At 42.5% G+C, this 16,716-nt stretch overlaps 1 protein-coding gene and 1 long non-coding RNA gene across 2 annotated transcripts in view; one reads left to right on the top strand and one right to left on the bottom strand.

The window, feature by feature from the left end:
* LOC149873237 (uncharacterized) overlaps nucleotides 1–15,784 on the top strand; it is a 36,533-nt gene extending 20,749 nt beyond the window's left edge. Inside the window, exons 2-4 of the long non-coding RNA XR_016441597.1 lie at nucleotides 10,358–10,422; nucleotides 10,553–10,631; nucleotides 15,191–15,784. This is a non-coding gene — a long non-coding RNA (uncharacterized LOC149873237). The remainder of the gene's footprint in view (nucleotides 1–10,357; nucleotides 10,423–10,552; nucleotides 10,632–15,190) is intronic.
* UST (uronyl 2-sulfotransferase) overlaps nucleotides 1–16,716 on the bottom strand; it is a 301,480-nt gene that overhangs the window by 176,664 nt on the left and 108,100 nt on the right. The window lies entirely within an intron of this gene.

Raw genomic sequence — 16,716 nt, 5'->3', positions numbered from 1 at the left:
CCCTTGTTATGAAGCAGGATCAAGCACATCAAATATAAAAGCCTGCAAAAAAGAAGATTGTACAACATCCCCTAGTAGTACATTCCGGTGTGTCAACCCCTAAAAGAAAATTTTCTGTAAGTTGCAGATCTAGATGGCATGTTAAGTTGATTTCTTCTTGTCTATGTCCCAGTAGCCTGAGAAAAAAATTGAACACTATCCTCTTCATAGCAAGCTTTTACATACTGAAAGACTGCTATTATTTATCCAGCTCAGTTTTTTTTTCTCCCTAAATTAAACAAACCCAGTTTCTTCAACATTTACTCATTAGGCCATGCAGAAGGCCTGTAAACTATAACCTTATAGGCTAACTCAGGGGTTGTCATCTGGGGGTATTTGGGAAGGCCCTAGGGGGTATGCATGGGAAGGTGGGGACAGAGCACCACCACCCACCACCCTGTGCTGCTGCCTCCCAGAAGCAGTGCCCCCCTGTGGGCTGTACAAGTGCTACCCAGGGGGCGGGGTTGAGCTCACATGTGGCACCCCCTCCTCCCCACCTCCCACATCCAGCTGCTGGGGGTACACTTACTAAAAAAGGTTGAAAACCACTTGGCTAACTGAATCAGAGATGCATAAACTGTTGTGAGCGAGTCCATAAGGTGCAAAGCTACTCTGCCTTCTGCCAGTTCAGACCTATCATGGTTAATTACCACTCTGCTCATGAGATCAAGTTTTCTAGACCTCTTATTCTTATTGCTTGCCTTGGAGGAATCCTTTTTTTAAGGTCTAGTTGGTGCCTCGAACTGGACACATTGATCCATCTGAATAATCATCACTCTGAAGTGTCTTACACATGCATACTGCTGTTAATACCATCCAGAAAGACTTGCATATCCTAAATTTAGAGGACTCTTACGTACAGTAAATGGGCCGTTCAGTGCTGTCCTCAATGGTTGTGGGAATTTATTCAGAGATTGGGTAAGAATTTTAGCATTAATTTAACTGTATACACTCCATTTAAAGCCCTGCATTAGGCCTAGTGTAAGCAACAGTTACTTCACAACTTGTGCAGGCTATACTCTTTGACAACTTAATGTTGTATAACGTTTTCATACCAGCCGTGCAACAGTTAACTTCAACAATAGTTATTCTTTCTAAGTAAGGCTGTTACCCAAACTGTGGCTTACTGAAAACAGTGCCATATTTGCTTTCTGGTTCAGGAAAATGAATAATATAATGTCTGACCCAGATATTCATACCGACTGCTTGAAAAAATAGAAGATTGAGTTTAAGTACAAAGGCCTTCTTTAAAGTCCTTTTGGGTATTGTATCTGGTCATATTGCAGAGCTCTTAATGTTCTGGTGTAATTCCTATCAGACTACTGCACAACAGTCAATCTTGGGTCAGTGATACTGAATTTGATCTTGTTAGCCTGAGGCTACAGAACACCTTCCTCAAAGTCTCTCAGCTCATCTTTATTTTTTTTCTCTTGAGAATTTATCACTTTTTGGTTCCCAGGTTGACCCTTTATTTATTGGGTCAGATTACCAACTAGTGAAAACTGAAGTCAAGGGTCTGGCTCATTGCCTCCATCCTTTTCATTTCTATTTCTTGTAAAAATCTTATTTCATTTCTGTATAACTGCCGCGCGGCATTCTCACATTTATGTGACCTTGTAGTCTTGGTTGTTAATCAAAATGAAAGCTTTGTAGTTTTCCACGCTTGTACCAAGCTACACATGCGCATTTTATAAGTTTCTTTTCTTATCTGTAAGTGTCATACCTGCAGAAACGAAACTTATGTAGAAAATCTACCTAGTAACTATTGTGTAAAAGAAACTATCCTATCCCTGTATGCTTAGCTTATGTCATAGTTAGTGTCATAGAGGCAGTCCAACCAACATCTATAAAGAGGCAAAGAAGCAGGAAACAGCAGAGACGACGACTGGACAACCCTTCAGGATTGATCACCCTGTAAGCCGGTCCTCAGCCTCCCCGCCTGGGCGTATCCCAGCGAAAACCAAGCCCTCGAAAATCTGACAATTGACAGTGATTCACCGTGTTACAGTTTTATTATTTTTCATCCTGTTCATGAGCTGTTGACCAGCCCTAGGACTAACTAGTGGGCAACCGCACCTATCATTGGACTAGTTCCAGTGGTGGAAAGCAAGGGCTTACTAGTGAACCCTGTGGGCCAACAGACCCCGTTTGTATCCGGCATACTGTAACTGAAGAAACATCGGAGACTCCACTTCTTGACTGCCTCTCTTCGTAGCTTAGACAGCATATCTACGCTTCTGTACTAATATTTACCGCAACTTCATTCCAGCCAGTCTCCCCTCTTATTCGTAAGAGGGTGAGGCCAGGTGAGTGAATAAAACAAATTTTTACTTCACTTCATATCTACTCTGTAATAACTTCTACTACTAACATCCCATCTCAATGAGCTGTTGACCAGTTCTGGGACTTAAGGAGTCGGCAGAAGCACCTATCATTGGACTAGTTCCAGTGGTGGAAAGCAAGGGCTTGCTCCGGAACCCCGTGAACCAACAGACATCCTATAGACTTATTACAGAAAACTAACAACTTACTCTAACTCATCTACTTGTGCCAACTCGGCGAACCTCGAAGGCGGTTATAAAGCTACCTCCAATCCCACCCCACAAGCCGCGTGCTCGCACAGCTCCGTAAAGCCCGCAGCTCCCCAAGCGGTGCCGGAACCGCTAGCTCGGCATTCCGCCACATTTCTATTTGGCCCAATTTAACTGTTCCATCAGTTAAATTTTTGGAAGGTAGGTTTTTATTCTGTTTTTTATTATTTAATTTTTATTTTATTTGTATAATTTATTCTAGTTTTATTTTTATTATTTTATTTTCTTCTTTCATTCTATTTTTATTCTCTGTTTTTAACTTCATCTGATTTGTGTATCTTAGTCAGTCCCTATCCTACAGCCTTCTTGCTCAGGGACTCCTCTCCCTGCTGCCTGCAGGGCCAGACTGACTGCTGGTCTCAGGCACAGGTCTTATGTACCTCCAAAGCTCCCTTCCTGTCAGATGACTCCCAGCCACCCACAGGGGTTTCCATTTTGGGCCTGGTGACTAGCCTGCCTTTCCCTGCTGCAACATAACTCAGCTGCTTGTGAGCTCTTTCCTTCTGGGCTGCCTGGACATATGCCCTAGCTCCTGGATTAGCTACTCCCTAGGGGTAGTTCCTATCCCTGTGGGTTTTGACCTACTGGATTCCTGGAAGCTACTTGTCTCATCCTGCAAGTTTAACCTGCTGCAGCATCTCCTTAAAGTAAGAGCCTCTGGCTCACTGGTATAGTGCCCTAAAATGTTCCCCAGGTATACTCTGCAAGTGCAAAGCTAAAACCTGATGTCCTGAATAAATTCCCATTTAACTTATGGCTACAATTTGACTTTCCCTTGCTATTCTAATAGGAAAAGATGTTCTCTACTCCCCTGTCTAAAAATTGCATAAGGCTGTGAAGGTGTAATGGTTTCTAAATTCCACAGGAAGGTGATTACTGATAGTATTGTAGGAGAATAATTTAGTAACACTTGCACTCAGAGCATTTTCTTCTCTATCTTGGTTATTGAAACTTATCTTCCATCTTGATTTTAATCAATACCTTGAGTCGCATCGTCCCCTTCAAGTCTATCCAAAAACGCTGGCAACCTGTCTGCTATTTTGATGGTATTACTACATCTATTGACTGGTTTCCAATCACCTTCTGTTTTAAAGACATTGTCACTGCCTACATCATATCTTATTTAGTATTTCTTGTCCATGTTTTACAGTACTGCCAACCAGGCTGTTAAAAGATCTTGAGTCAGGCCCTCAAGAATCATGGGGTTGGCTTAATGAGAACATTTTAAATGATGGAGTATTTGTTACTCACCCTTATTTTCTCCATTCATAAGGGCAAAAAACATTATTAAATATACACAGGCTCTCCTGGAGTCACTTAATTTCAGTAGCTGAAACTTTAAGGGAAGCCCAAAATAACAAATAACTCACAATATAATCATGAAAGTGTGGAGGCCCAGGGAGCTGGAAGGGAAGAAGTCAGAAGGACTAGTAATAATGATCAGATCAACACCCTTGCTCTCACTAGGAACTCTGGACCTTTTTCCATACTCATGGTAATCCAGGAATGTCACTGCAGATGAAAGATTTTTTTTATATCAAAAGTCTTATATAGAGAGGTATTCAGAAACAACTTTGATTATACAGGCTTTAGTTATTCAGATCTAGGATCCTCTGTTATACAGATAATTAACCTAGTACTGTTTAATTGAATTTTGTTTTCACAAGGCATTTGTAAAATTATTTATTCTGATGTTCTTCTGTTCAGTGCAGAAGTAGCTATCTGCATTAATTTAATATTAAAAATTAATCTCCGAGGTAAATGAGAATGTAAAAATATATATTCAATTTCACAATTGATAAATGATTAATAGAGGAATTCCATTAACAGAAACAGCAGGGGGAAAGAGGGATATTGTCTATGTCTGAAAAAGCAAATAATCTGCAGAAGATAGCCTGGTAAATTCTTTTACAGAACTAAGTAGAATAAATTAAAAGAAATAATTCAAGAAAATTATTTAGCTACAATATACTTTATAGTAAATAAAGCCAAAACATTTCATAATGGCCTTTGGTAATGAATGATACTACTGAGTGTAATCCACAACATGCCACTTGCTACTTTACTCCAAAGGTTTTCAACCTTTTTTAATTTGCAGACCCCTATATATTTTCAAATGGAGGTGCAGATGACATTTTGAATGGGGATGCAGACCCCTCTGAATTGTATGTGTAGGTATTCAGATACTTTTGACTGATTATAGTCATATTTTGCAGACCCCTTAGACATAGTCTACAGATACCCAGGGGTCTATGGACCATAGGTTGAAAACCACTGCTTTACTCTATTGGCTGCTCTACATAACCTCATTACAGATCACAGAACAGAATCATGGAAAACTAGGATTGGAAGGGACCTCAGGAGGTCATCTAGTCCAATAGTCTTTAATTCCCTGCTTAAAGAAGGACCACCCAACAATATTATTCTAGCCAAAGCTTTATCTAGCCAGGTCTTTAAAACGTCTAAAGAGGGAGATTCTACAACCTCTCTGGGTAGTCTGTTCCAGTGCTTTACTAACCTCCTGGTAAGAAAGGGTTTCCTCATATCTAACCTAAACTCCCCTTGCTGCAGCTTAAGACTGTTGCTCCTTGTTCGGTCATCTGCCACCACTGAGAACAGTCTAGCTCCATCCTCTTTTGAACCCCACTTCAGGTAGCTGGAGGCCGCTGTTAAATCCATTGTCAGTCTTCTCTTTTGCAGACTAAATAAGCCCAGATCCTTCAGCCTTTCCTCATAAGTCATGTCTCCCAGCCCCCTCACCATTTTTGTTGCTTCTGCTGGACTCTCTCCAATTTGTCCATATCCTTTCTATAGTGGGAGACCCAAAACTTAACACAGTACTCCAGATGTGGCCTCACCAGTGCTGAATAGAGGAGAATAATCACTTCCCTCGATTTGTTGGCAACACATCTACCAATACAACCCAGCATGCTGTTAGCCCCTTCACAAAAAGGGTGCGCCATTGGCTCATATTCAGCTTATTGTCCACTATAACCCCCAGGTCCTTTTCGGTAGAACTGCTGTTACACCAGTCACTCTCCAGCTTGTATTGGTGGTGACTGTGTATTTCTTTCTTTATACAAACTCTATGCAGTGGGGACACAATTCAGTCTCACAGCACTACAAACAACAGCCTTCTAAGCAAAAGCTAAAACTTGAACATTTAAAGAAAGCCTGTGAAAAATTTCAGAACAGAAATCGAGTTGTTAATGCTACAGATTACTGATGTTCTCATTCTCCAAAACTGCATGCCCTAGTACACAATGCTCTTCTACAGATAATAAGTCTCTCTGTTTCAAAGACAGTGACTTCTCAGACTTAGTAAAGAGTGCATTCATTAATGTGTGGGTCTCCTGAGGCATGTCTGCACTGCCTTGTTTTTCAAGAATTTATCTACTTATGGCAGGTATCGGACTTGAATTTACCAGCTGCTTTTCTCCTATACTGTTTATGACAGTGTAAGCAAAAAGGACCAATTCTTCACTACAGGCCCATTAGCCTGACTTCTATCCTGGGGAAGATCTTAGAAAAGTTTATTAAGGAGGCCATCCTTGAGGGACTGGCCCAGGCTAACATCCTAAGGGACAGCCAGCACGGGTTTGTTGCGGGTAGGTCTTGTTTGACCAATCTCATTTCCTTCTATGACCAGGTGACCTATCACCTGGACAGGGGAGAAGAGATTGATGTCATATATCTTGACTTCAAAAAAGCTTTTGATCTGGTATTCCACGATCACCTCTTGGCCAAACTGCCCAGTTGTGGCCTTGGCTCCACCACGATCCGCTGGCTGGGAAACTGGCTCCGTGGTCGGACCCAGAGGGTTGTGATTGATGGCAGTCACTCATTGTGGTGCCCTGTGACCAGTGGGGTCCCTCAAGGCTCTGTCCTGGGACCCATACTGTTCAACATCTTCATTAACGATGTGGACATTGAAGTCAGGAGTGGACTGGCCAAGTTCGCCGATGACACCAAACTTTGGGGCAAAGCATCCACGCCAGAAGATACGCGGGTGATCTAGGCTGACCTGGACAAGCTCAGCAAATGGGCAGATAAGAACCTCATGGTGTTTAACACTGAAAAATGCAAGGTTCTCCACCTTGGGAGGAAAAACCTGCAGCACTCTTATAGGCTCGGCAGTGCTACGTCGGTTAGCACTACAGAAGAAAGAGACTTGGGGGTCATCATTGACCACAAGATGAACATGAGCCTCCAATGCGATGCTGCGGCTAGTAAAGCGACCAAAACGCTGGCTTGCATCCATAGATGCTTCTCGAGCAAATCCGGGGATGTCATTCTCCCCTTGTACTCGGCCTTGGTGAGGCCGCAGCTGGAGTACTGCATCCAGTTTTGGGCTCCACAATTCAAAAAGGATGTGGAGAAGCTTGAGAGAGTCCAGAGGAGAGCCACGCGCATGATCAGAGGTCAGAAAAACAGATCTTACAATGACAGGCTGAGAGCCATGGGACTCTTTAGCCTGGAAAAGCTCAGGGCTCAGGGGTGATCTGATGGCCACCTATAAGTTTATCAAGGGTGACCATCAGGATCTGGGGGAACGTTTGTTCACCAGAGCGCCCCGAGGGATGACGAGGTCGAACGGTCACAAACTCCTGCAAGACCGTTTTAGGCTGGACATAAGGAAGAATTTCTTTACTGTCCGAGCCCCCAAGGTCTGGAACAGTCTGCCAGCGGAGGTGGTTCAAGCACCTACATTGAACACCTTCAAGAGTAAATTGGATGCTTATCTTGCTGGGATCCTATGACCCCAGCTGACTTCCTGCCCTTTGGGCAGGGGGCTGGACTCGATCTCCCGAGGTCCCTTCCAGCCCTGATGTCTACGAAATCTATGAAATCTATGAAATTTGCACTACTTCCATCTAGGAGATTTTCCCATCTAAAGAAATCAATAAAGTGATAAATAAAACAAATATAGCAGAAAATAACTCTCCAGTAGCAAGTTCAAATGATTCAGATTACCCAGACTACACTTAATAGGATAAAGTCACTTATCTATATTAGGATAACATTGCAGAATGACAGACATATGGCTAAAACTCAAGCTTTTCTCCAGCAGTGCTCTCACAAAAAAATTAAAGAACTTCCTCATTTATCAGCCATCTAATTACCAGACGATATTCTCTCTCATCCTAAGCATACTGTGGCACAATCACCCAGGATGCTGAGTCTCTTTTCCAGGATATAACGCAGCTTAAAAGATCCTGATGTAGATAGTTAAACAACACAAATCATCACATAGGATCACCCCTTCTAGTATCTCAATGGTTAAAGTAGAGCTTTTAAACTTTTTGAGGGAAGATCGAGACAACAGTCAACTTTTGTGCAGCTCAAACACACTGTACTCAAACATTCCATTTAATTGTAAAAAAAAAAACAAACTCACTAGGTCATATTCATTTATTTATTGATGTGATTTATATGCTGCTTTTTCCCAACAAAGGCTTATGGTGGCTTACAGTAAGAAATGTAAACAGAGTCCTACTAAGCAGCATCTCTGCCTGGTTTATTTGCTAAATGCCTGCCCAGATAGGAAAGTCATACAGCGCTTCCAAAAGATGTCCAGGCTTGGGCTCCAGTAGGCCTCGAGTGGGAGAGACTTCTGGAGCTGGGGAGCAACTGCTGAGAATGACCTCCCATGTGCTTTCTCCAAATGGACTTGATGTACTGGCGGCACTTGCAGGAGGTTGCTTTCAGGTGACCTTACAGATTTGCAAGAGGGCATGAAAGAGAAAAGATAGCCCCTCAAATATTGCAGAACAGTATGACAGTTTTATAACAATATGACAGATCTGAAACATCAAATGGAGGTTAAGACAATGGATTAATTTCAAGCCTTCTGGTTTAATGTTAAAGTATAAAATAATTTGGCTTTTAGTAGCTGGGTACGAGTCAAGCAAACACTGTTGCTGCATGTTGCAATGCTTCTAAATGTTGATAAACTGCTATCTGAAAACTTCCACAATAACCTCTAATATCACCAACAACACTTCTCCTTCTCTAATTTATAAGCAGGATGTACATTTTTATCTCTGAAATAAAAAAGCCAAGAAAAACAGCAAAAGGAAAAGAACTTGCTTTTCTTTGGTTGGTTGTTTCTCTGTGTTTAACCTAGACTGCAGCACAGTAGGATCATTTGCTTTGAATAATATGCACCATTTGTTTTGGAGTTGAATGCTCTGTTTAGCTATTCTATCAAACACACATCTGCTACTATTCCTGCTTTTAAAATGCTTGATAAACAAGTATCTGAAAAAGATTTATCTTTGTACCCATTATTTCACCCTTAATAAATTAATCATTCAGACTGCAGAGTACTGTAATGGCAGGGAAAAACCACCCCACCCAGGGAAAAGAAAGAAGGGAGGGGGGAAGAAAAAGCCCTTAAAAAAACCCAGATATAAAATTCCAAAACAGCACTATAAATTAACTAAATTGGTGTTTAAGAACATGGGGGGGGGGGGGAGGGGGGGGGGAGGGACACAGGTAGCATTCCTTTAGCAAAAAAGATAGCCTGAAGAAAAGATTTTAGCTGCTTAAAATCAGAGCTTAAGCAGAATACAAGTCAAATATACTACAAGAAAATGGGAGGTATGCACATAAAAACTTAACAATTTAATGTGTTAAGAAAGCAAATGTCACTTTTGACATAGCTGCCCAAAGTGAAATGGAAAACAATAAGGCAGCCTATCTAAGTTTGTGTCAACATTAAAGAAATTTCTGTATGACAACTGGAGAAGACAATAGATGCAATGCAGCCCATCCAGTTCTCTCCCAGAACTCACTTTAGTCCTTTCATAATCAACTGTGAAGTTGAATCTGCTATCATGATAGTACTGCAATACAGCAGCGGGTGAGAACTGGGATAAAGGTACTTTTACCCATGAGACTCTTTTTCCAACCTCAATGTCTTTGTAATAGCTTCAGCTTATTTGATAGTAAAATTCCATTTGCACTCAGCTTGTATATTGGTATGTGTTTTGTTTGTTCTCCTCTTGACCTCATCCTGACCCGCATTCCTTTTTTGTATTCGCTTTATGCTTTGATGTAGGGTCACAAAAATGCTAACCGCAAGACTCTGTTGACACCTGAGCAGCTGCCAAAAGCATCAGATCAATAACACAGATCCCACGGGAAGTTTGTCAACAAAAAATGACACATTTCAAGAGGGTTTTCTTCTTCTTAAATTCTTCTTAAATTCTCCAATTCCTACTGCACAGCTCCTTTATACAGTATATAGATTAGTGGTAGAAACTAGAAACCATATCCTACTACTCTTTTAACTAGTGCTGATATAGCCAATACTTTCATCAACCTCAGTGGTATATCTGGTAGATTAAGGCCTGCAATATTTGTCCTCAAAGTGTCAGTTTTACCTTTCTAACTGTACTAGAAAAGAAAGGGGGAAGGCAAAGCTGAGAAAACAGACTACGCAACACTCTACAGCGCGCACAGGCCCATCGCAGCAAAGCTCTGGTCAAGTTCTCTGTGCCAGGACTGAGATGAAGGTGACTTAAGCCAGCTGCACTGGCTTCATGTCACTGCAGGATTTCTGCATGCTTGAAGACTCCTTAGCTAGCCACTTAGTACAAAGCAGACAAAGCTGGCCTATTGCTGTGATCTGCAGAATTTAAAAGATGAACTAGAACCACACGAAAAATAGCATCTTAATGTGTGCAGCAGTGAGTACCGCTTACTTTCTTTGATTTCCTCAGGAAAAACTGCCACTGCTGCACTACTTGGACAGATACTTTAGAGTTAACCTGGTCCTTCAAAATCTGTAAGTACAAACTGGGAATTTCTCATTCCTGTTGTTTTATGACAGTGCTATTTTGATTTCTTTAGTTGGGGAGGTACAATGGGCTCAGGGTAGGCTCTGGCTTCTGACACTCACCTGCTGTGCTCTCCAGCCTCCTTCACTTCCTGTCTCCCACCTGCCATGCATTTGATGGTACCTGCACCAGGGCACAGCACAGTCTAGGAGCAGAGGTAAGTGGGGACAGGCAGAGCACAGGGTAGCCCAGCAACTGGAGGCAGCTGGTGCCGGCTGCTCCCGGGGCCGCTGCAGCCAGGGCTGGGGTGAATGCCACTCTGTTTTGCTTCCTTGTGCAGCCCTGGGAGTGGCACCCCTCCCCCTGCCCTTTCCCTACTTCCATCCTCACTCCCTCCCTCACTGCCATGGGAACATACTCCTATCTGTTACATTGTAAAGAGGGTTCATTTTATGCAAATTCGATTTATGCGCCATTCTCCGGGAATGCATATACCACATAAATCGAGGGAAACCTGTGGTCCTGAAGCTACCCACATAACCATGTCTATACCGTGCATGCATTAGTTGTAGTTTGAAGGGGGCTGGGGTTCCCTATTATAGGCTGGGGGATATGGGGGATATTTCCAAATACTCTTATTTGGCATCTAGCCATATTGAATGCCCAAGCCGATATTGTCAGCAACCAAACATGAGAAAACATTCTGCACATCTGAAACAGATCAGCTCTTGCTTGTTTTCACCGTCACACTTTCACTAGTTCAGCACCATGCATTTGATCATTGTTCATTATTTCAAATGTAGAATCCTCTGTAATTTTTAAGGGCTCCTTAAACAGGCCTATATTATTACAATCAACTTAATTTTAAAACTTACTTCCAAAATCCACCCTTTGTGTTTTTGTTTCATTTAATGCATACTGTGATTCCCACTGCTTAATATCATGGGTCTTAAAATGTTGGAGAGCTTCCCATAATAGTATCTAGTAAAGTGATCACAGGCTGAAGTAGAAGTCAAAAGTACAGCTTCAGTATAAAAGATTTCCAGGATTGTGTGAGAAAAGCCAAGGCCTTCCTAAATTATGCATTATGTGCATTTGAAAAAAAAACCTGGCACACTGCAATAAAGTAAGTATCCCACCTAAACAAAGTTAGTTACAATGGATGTTACTGTCTCGGTATTTTTAGCCTTAAGGTCTCTCCCCTTGATAATTTTTCAGAATTCAGGGGCACTCCAGCTGAGAACCACCGAGCTAGACTGTGCTAAGCAAACGCGGCAGATCCAAGACCTCACCCCACTTGGCCGTGCTCTTTCCACCATCCTCCCCTTCCCAGCTTCTGGCCTGTACCTAAAGGAGCAATCGTTGCTCCTCCAGGGGCTTGAACATAAGTGACCAGAGCCACATTCACCTCACAGCCCCTCCCACCAGTCCTGGGAACATGACAGGGACAGGAGCTAAGCCAGGCTAGAAAGTCGACTTGGCTGCACATGCATCCAAGCATGCTCTGGGAGCTTGGGGGCTGAGAAGCAGTCATGGGTGCTGTTTGTTGTGGGGCACTAGGCAGGAGGAAAAGTGATTGCTTACCTCCTGGCACACGGCCCAGATGCTGTGGCGTCCCTGAAAGGATCTTGTGGCAACCAGGCTGCCACAAAACCCCAGCTGAAAATCACCTTCAAACAAGGTATTAAGGCCAAATGGTCTAAATGTATAAATCTAAGAGCATAATGAATTGGAGATAAGAACATAGAAGCAGTCTGAATAAGAACCTTGGTACATCTAGATTGTTGCCTCAAGCCATTGTTAGGAGTTGAAGGAGGTAAATAACCTAAAATGCACTTGGGCAATGCTACAAAGTCAGCTGAATACGCATCTATCTGAAGGCAAAACCTGGCCCTAAACAGATACCAAGATGCATTTACATTATTGTATAAATACCACCTCAGTGAATGTTTTGATAACATATCATGTCAGGAAGGAATTTTACTCCTGGGCCAAATTGATGTGGGGGCTTTTGCCTTCCTCTGTGGCAGGGGGTGTGACCCTCTACCCCAGATCTCTTGAGCATAGACTGATGTTTTATAGAAGCAGGACATTGGTTGCTTTGGTTTCCCTACTTTACCTATGGTAGGATAGGGTGTTAGGTCTGTGTTGTGTCAGGGTTGAGGGTGGTCTTATGTAGAGTTAAGGTTATGGTTGTATAGGATGGTTTGGATAGGCAGGGGGCTGAATTAGATGACCTCTGGAAGTCCCTTCCAGACCTACTTCTCTATGACTCTACAACAAGAACAAATAAAACATTAGTAGGGATTCCAGATGGCAAAATCCCATGGAAATAAGCAATTGGCAATATTCAAACATTGACAACGTATCTTAGACTTTGTCTTATATGACACAAATCATTTTTCATATGCACTGGACTCCCTCTAACTTGAAAAATATAATATAGTGCCAGTAGGCACAAGTTGGAGATGTGATGCATTGCAGGCAATGTTTGGTCACATGTTTTGATCATGACCTATTATTAGTTCTTCTGAAAAGACATTATAACTAGAGTTAACATGGTTTTGAACCACTGATATCTTTGGCAAGTGTTTGTTCTTAGGTATACCCTAAGGAATACAAACCAAATACTTTCCAAATTCACTTCTACCGTAGGCCTTATTTATAACATGAATTCTCGGAATATTTTGGTAGTAGACTGTTGCTCGATGCATATTTCGCACATCTCTTTTCTTCTTCTAACCCTCTGTCACAGGGTATACCTCCAGGAATGGCCATGGCACACTTTGGTGTCTGAACTACCCTGCCTCACTTAGACTCACCTGATCTCCCCAGGCTACTGCCTAACCTCACTCGTTCCGCTTTAATGAAATGTTATTATAAAGTTAGAGAGACTGTTCTCTGGGATTGGGATGAATCCTTAGGTACCCTCCCCCCTCTCTTTTACAGCAAGAGCTTCTTGATGTACCCAGCCCTGTCATTCTCAGGGCCTGCACCCCACTAACATATCAAGTTTCTGCCCCAGAGCTACCAGTTGTGGCCCGCTGGTCCTAATCAAACCTTAGGGGCATCAATCATGGCCTTCAGCCTTCCCCATAATGCCCATATCTCATGGGTGTTAGTCTCCATTTATTGAGCCTCTCAGCTCGGATGCTTGTTCCTGCCCATTTGGGTTCCAGACCCTCTGTCCAGCCTTCAGCCCCCTCAGCCATAGCCCCATTCTCTAGCTATAGCCTTCAGCCTTAGTCCACCAGCTCTTGCTTCAGCTTCACGACCTCAGTCCTCTTATGGTCCTGTCCAGTGCAGAGACCCCAAGCATCCTGGTGTGACCACCAAACTGCCCCTTATAGGCGCTCCCAAACCACCAGTAGTTACTCAAACCACTGCTGACTAGGAACTCTAACCCTGATGGGTCAATAAGGAAAAACCCAAAAACACACCCTATCAGGTGAACTGAAATAGCTCTCAGAAAATTTTTTAGCTTTCCTGGAATCAGCTTATAAACTGGGCCAGCTCCTCCCATGCCAGTCAGCTGATCCTAACTCACAGTTCCAGCATAGGGGGTTTTCTATGATCCATTTTCAGCCTCATTTGCCTCCAGCTATCTCTGCCAGAGGTGATTAGGTTTCACCTGAGATCAGTTTCTCTCCTATCGGCAGCATCTGCACCAGTGACCAGTCTGGAGCTCCATTTCAGTGCAGCTTCTAATTAGATACCTTGTCTCCCCCATTAGCTGGGGCACTGACACCACAAGTCCTCCCGTTTTTGTTTCTCTGATTGGGGTTCTGTTCTCTACAGGGTCCAGGACTAAGTATGTCAGTATGTCATCCTGTTCTGCAGCAACACTCTCCCTATCCAAGTCCTTGCCCCTCTGGGCCACAAAAATTTTTGAAGGTCCCATTTCATTTGATCCTGTACATCAGTCTTTTCTCTGCAACAGCGTTGGGGGGTCCCCTGTTACACCCCCCCCCCTTCCTTTCTCCTCCCCTTTTCCCCCTTATTGCTTTTTGTTTGTGACATAGTTTGGTTTTACATGTACACTCGATATATATATTTTTCTGATTTTTACATGGTATTTAAAAAAAAGCAATAAAAATTATTAGGGGCTGAATTTGTTATGAAAGGAACAATGTTTTTATTTCCACCTATGCCAGTTTTTGTTTTTTTTAAACTAGGCAAGTGCTTCAAAACATAAGATATGAATCACTTATAACCTGAGGCTACATCCTACTGTGATGCTGTATTATTTAGCAAGTTTAGCAAGCTTTCAACTGTGAGAGAAGCTACCCAAACTCTGAACACAAGCAGGCAACTCACACTGGAGCTTGAGTCAGACTGCTCTAAACACATTATTCATACAGAATAATCCAAAGGCTTAACAAATGGACTTCAACAGGATCAAAATTTAGTCTTAAAAGTGCAGATCTTAGTAAAACACCTCTGCCTGAAGTACCGTTATGGCAACGTTTGAAAGGTTATTCTCCACTTGGAGGGGGGAAAAGCAAAATCCAAAAGAAATGGATGGACCCCACACCGTATTAACTAAGAAAGCGAAAGGTACGCAGGCACTGAGAACCAATGCATAAGCAGTGTAGCCAGGAATTGTTAAGGCAAACGAAATGAAGGAAAATGTTTTGCAGTTTGATATGGAAGTGTTTGGGATGGATAAATCTAAATTGTTGCTACTGTACATTATGGTGAACTTCCCATTCAGCACCCCATTATTTGAGTAACACAAAACACCTCAAGTAAGAGGAACAAAATGTCAATTTGTAGGCCTGTGCAAGTCGGCAGTGATCTAATCTGGCTTCGGATCTGGCCGCTTCGGATGGCAGCGATCCACCGCGGAGCTCCAGACCGGGTTTCCACTTTGATCCAGCTGAAGTGGCTCCGAAGCTTCAGAGCCACCACGGAGATCCGGCCATAGGGTATAATGGGGAATCAATGAAATATATCTATAACTTTGTTGTTTTGTGTCCAATTTGGATGAGACATGAAGGGATGATAGCCTCCGCTGAGAGCATGGAAACTGCCAAATTTCAGGAAGATTGGTGCAGGGGTTTTGGAGGAACTGTACCCCAAATTTTTGCAAGCCAAACTCCTGTCACGTCTATGTGTTACAACATAGTGGGGTCAAAACTGCAGGGCTGGTAGCTCTTACTGAGGCTCACTGTTTTAGATTACAGCCCATTCCTCATTGGCACAGGAAGGCACTTCTGAGTAATAAAATGAACATGGCAAATATGGGACTGGAATAAACATTGCTTTATTCTTTTAACCTGAGGGTTCACAGGGGAGGCAGGACATATTCTTTATTCTACGGAAGCTACAGCATTTCCAGGTAAAAGAGAAGCAGCAAACAATACTCCAACAATGGAAGAAATCTTTCAGGGACAAAATAAACTATAATCTTTCTAAATGTAAAACTTTTGTTAGTTTCATCTCTTTTATCCTAGAAGTTATAAATGAGTAATATGCTTCTTATTATTTCTGTTTATCACTAGAATAATCTGTATTCATAATTGCACTTTCAGGAATAAGATGAATTTATTTTGTTTTCAGCAGGTACAATTAGACAAGAAATACAGTATCAGCTTTCAAAGAAACATAAGACTAAATCTAAATCCCTCTCTAAGCAGAGGACTTAAGCATAAGTTAAGTGTTTAAATCCCCAAAAGTGATCCAAATAAACCTTGCCCCAGCAGCTGCAAAACCTCTCAAGCACCTAAAAGTAATTTGGGGGCTGGGCAAATAGGTGTGGGGCCCACTGCCAAAATCTGAGGCACAGAGCTCCATCAGGGGTGTGTTGGTGGCACAACAGTGAGCAATGGCTACACTAACCCCTGCTGTCACTACTTGCCTCCCCACTGCTGCAGTGGCAATCAAATCTTGCCAGAGAAGAGCCACGCCACAGTGACCCAGCTCAGAGGGTGGGGTCAGTTTGACATGCCTGCTGTACAAAAATAAGTTAGTGTTGCATTCTTAAAACTATGGCCATAGTTTCCACAGAATTCACGGAAAAATATTCACAGAAAAATTCATGGTTCCATACTTGCTGTAAAAAGGGAAACTAAAAAGAAGAGATCTGCTGTGAGGGCTAGTCATTCCAAATGCACACAAGTGCTTCAACAACAGCAATGATGGCAATAATAATTTGGTAAAATATCCTCAAATGATCAAGTGACAATAATTTTCCAGGGAGAGAGGTGCTTCCCATTTGTACTTCATATTTACAGATAGCATCATGTTGGTGCTACGCAAAAATATCCAAGAAATCCTGTCCTCACAGATGTCCGTAACAA

Source organism: Crocodylus siamensis, chromosome 1 (assembly GCF_052110815.1).
Source record: "Crocodylus siamensis isolate JL-2025a chromosome 1, ASM5211081v1, whole genome shotgun sequence".
Taxonomy (NCBI): Eukaryota; Metazoa; Chordata; order Crocodylia; family Crocodylidae; genus Crocodylus; species Crocodylus siamensis.
Note: the sequence above shows the minus strand (reverse complement) of the source record. Positions and strands in the feature narration are given on the sequence as shown.